This window comes from Carlito syrichta, unplaced genomic scaffold, assembly GCF_000164805.1.
Source record: "Carlito syrichta isolate Samal-C Ts95f unplaced genomic scaffold, Tarsius_syrichta-2.0.1 Scaffold312224, whole genome shotgun sequence".
NCBI classification, from domain to species: domain Eukaryota; kingdom Metazoa; phylum Chordata; class Mammalia; order Primates; family Tarsiidae; genus Carlito; species Carlito syrichta.
The window spans coordinates 11,832-15,878 of NW_007256320.1; positions in this window are offsets into that span (position 1 = coordinate 11,832).

Consider the following 4,047-nt stretch of genomic DNA (forward strand, 5'->3'; position numbering starts at 1 on the left):
ATATATGTGCAGATATGAATCTATGCTATATTTCATTGCCTTGTGCTAAGCTTCCACGGTCTGCTTATTCTCCCATCAATTTGCCCATTTATTCAAAATAGAAAATTTGAATATTTTATACAGGATGTGATGGACTTTCAAGGATGTCATCATCAATTTTAGTGAAAATCCAATCAATCCAGCCTGATCCAGGCAATATAAACAATTCTAACTGAAAAAAATTCCTCTTCCTTTGAGATGCCCTAAAGTCTCTGGCATTTTGTATGAAAGAGCTTACCATAGTGTTTACATTAATTTGGCATTAAAAATTAACGATTAATAATATATTATTTAGCCTCAATAGCTCCTTTCTAACCAAGAAAATAGTCATATATATCTATGAAGAATTATATTTCTTTCTAAATCATAACCTCAGACCATCATAACTCCAGACCTGATATTTCAGATATTCTCTTTTTATTTAACTTGAGATTGTTTCATTTATATTGTGAAACTTTGCTTACTTCCACACCTGACCCTAGCTCTAAAAATCTCCAAATTGCCTGACCAGAACACCAGATGGCTCACTACTTGGTATGAAATATAAGGTTAAACTTTCCCTTTTACGTATCTATGCAAATACACAAAGACCAGCACAGTTTCCATAGTGCTAGTGACTAGGAATATTCTTTATAGTCTGTATGACCCCAGGAGGAATTTCCATGACCAAAGTAAAGGAGCCCTAAGGCAGATTATCAGGGCTAGGCAGGAACAAAGAGGGACATTTCCATCCAATCCCACTGTGTGCTTATGTCAAAAACTTGATATCTTAACAGAGAAGATTCTGTGTGCATCTCTCTTCTATGCCAAATATTCTTTCTGAGCTGGACAGCACCATTACACATCATTATCCCCATCAGAACCTCTCTTTCTACATTTGGAAACTACTTTTTAAGGACACAACCAAGTCAACCACAAAAAGGCACAGGCAATGCAGTATTTTCTCTTGTAATGATAATTTAGGAGTAGGGCAGCCTAGAGGTAGGAACAGGTTTGTATGCAATGCACTCTAAAGTTGTAGTTTTTTTCCAAACAGGGGAAGAACTACAGAACTTTTACAAATAATTAGTGAGTTATTTGAAAGAATTCTGTGTGGTCAGATATTGAGGTAGTGGGAGAGGGAGATCACTCCTCAGTCCAGTAGCACATACAAAAGGGATGGTATTATTACACAGTGATCAGGTGCCTAGACTTGGCTCCTTAATAATTGTTTGTTCTTAGGCAGGTTATATATTCTCTCTGTGCTTCAGTTTTCTCAAAGGCTATTTCTTTTCCCAGTGACGCTTAAATGAATGAAATAACCTAAAGCACTTAGAAAGTATTCACACATGGTAACCCCTCAGCAACTGTCAGTTATTGGAATTAGATAATTAGTAATTGAACACTTTTTAGGGAAATAGGCAGCTTTCTAGATTAATAACTTAAATAGATACCAGCAGCACTTGTGTAGTCTGTGAGGGTAATAGTAAAACTTCCTCTCACCCTGAACTATTGGCAAATTAGCCTGAATAATCCTCTTATCAATGAGTGTGACATCTTTTACACATAAATACACATACTCACATGTGATGCAAATACACACGCTCACCAGGAAACCTATAAAAAGAATTAACATCATAAACTAAGATAAAAAAAATACATTCTCTCAAGAGAGAAAGCAAAAAAAAAAAAAACTATTGAGAGATTTGTTACTGCAAACAAGTGTTTTGGGGAAAGCAGATCTTGTACTCATTATTAAAGGGAGGAACATGAACCCTGAAAGAGGAGATGAAATATTAAATAAGACAAAATAGTCTCAGATGAAGAGATACTGAGTGAATAACAGGCAGATGCAAAATAGAGCAAGATGAAACAAGGAATTATTGTAAGAAAACTAAAATAAAATATCTGAATATACATCAGCTATAGAAATAAAAAAGAGCAAAATTGACACTACATAAAATTAAGTCAGTGATTAAGGAAATCTTGAGAAGCATTCTCAGAGCACAGAGCATAAAGGCAAAAAGATAAAAAGACAAGAGAGAAGATTAGAAATGTGAAATAGAAAGGAATAAAATTGCATTTATGGTCAATTTTTATTTTAGAAGAAGCGATTAGACCAGTTGGGACAAGAGCTATATTCTTCCATCTAAATTGTCATGAGATATAAGAGAAAGGGGAAAATAACTTTTTTTTACCTGCAGAAAGATGCAAGTCTACAGATTAAAATATTCCATTCTGCAACAAATATAAAATTAATTTTAGAAATTCTTAACACATATTAATTGAATTACTAATTCAACAAAAAAGAGGTGGGATTATTTTTGAAACAGTAACAATTAACACTCTGTCGTAGACATTCATGATGAAAAACCACATATTAGGACATCTGAGAAAAGATGTTCCAATTCAGTGTTTTCCAAAATTACTTAACCACAAATTTTCTTTTTTTAAATATCACCAATCAACGTTTTGCAAAAGTAATGTTTCATATTGCACTGTTTGTAAAACACCAACCAGTCATACATTGTAAACTTTGGGGAGGGGGAAATTACATAAATTACCTTCACAAAGTTGTAGATCCCTCTTTCAAATAAAAAATTAAAATCTCTACCTGTATTTGTTTGCTAGGGCTGCATTAGAAAAGTATAAGAGTTTTTGACAAAATTAATGCATTTTCTCACAATTTTGGAGGCTAGATGTCTAATATGAAGGTGTTGGCAGGGTTAGTTTCTTCCTAGGCCTCTTTCCCTGGCTTAAAGATGGTCCTCTTTCCTTTGGGTCTTCACATGTTCTTCCCTCTGTGTATGTGTGTCCTACTCTCTTTTTCTTATCAGGACACCAGTCATATTGAATTAGGGCCACCTCAATAGCCTCATTGTAACTTCATTACCTATTTAAATACCCTGTGTCCAAATATGGTCATATTCTGAAGTACTGGGAGTTGTAATTTCAACATATGAATTTTGGCAGGGAGAGACACAATTCAACCCAAAACACTGCTAAAAGAAAAAATAAAGCTTTTCTCAGACTTCCAGCAAACCTTAAAAGACAAAAGACATGGAACAACTTATTCAGGGTTCTGTGGAACAAAAATAGTGTGTAATGTAATGATTCTATACCCAGTTAATCTGTAATTTACATATGAAGACAAATTAAATAAATTTTCAACTATACACCAGCTCAGAATTATACCTATAGAAAAGATATAAAATTCAATAATTATAAAAATATATTGAAAAAATGTGTACAAAATGATAGCTATGTTAAAAATAGGAATTGAGAAAGTAGATAGATAATACATAAAATTAAAGTGATTTATACTTTGGATCTGACTTTCCAAAGCTAGTAAGTGAAGGGGTGAATGTAGTACTTTTATTCTAGTTATGTCAGTAGGTATGACTTAATTCTGAATGTTTATAACTATTACGTGCATTTTTTTTCTTAGGGTACACACTTGTAGAAACAAAAAACAAGTATATAACTTCCAGATCGTAAGAGAAAACATAGAAAGCATAGTTCACTTAAATCCATAGTTCTCAATCTTTTTGGTATCAGTACTCTTTTATACTCTTAAAAATTATTTTTAATTTTTGAGATCTTTTGTGTTCTCAGTGGAGATTTGTTTATGCAGGTTATACTGTTAACTCACTATATTAAAGATGAAAACTAGAAATATTTTAAGACATATTAAACAAACACACATTAGGTGTTGGAACAAAGACATCATTACTTTACATTTAGATTATGTGAAACTCCACTATACACCCATGAAAAAATGAGAGTCAAACAAGGTGAATGAATCGATATTGGTTTTGGTTTGTGGTGTATTTTTAGGTGATATAATATATTTTATCAATATCTAATGAGTTTTTGGGTTTTTTAAAAGTTGGTAATGGTAAAAAAAACCAAAAACTCATTAGATATTGATAAAATATATTATATCACCTAAAAATACACTGCCATATATATAAAAATTAAGTGTGCAATAAAGATGGCTTCAGATAGAGTTAGTCAATATAGAGGGCT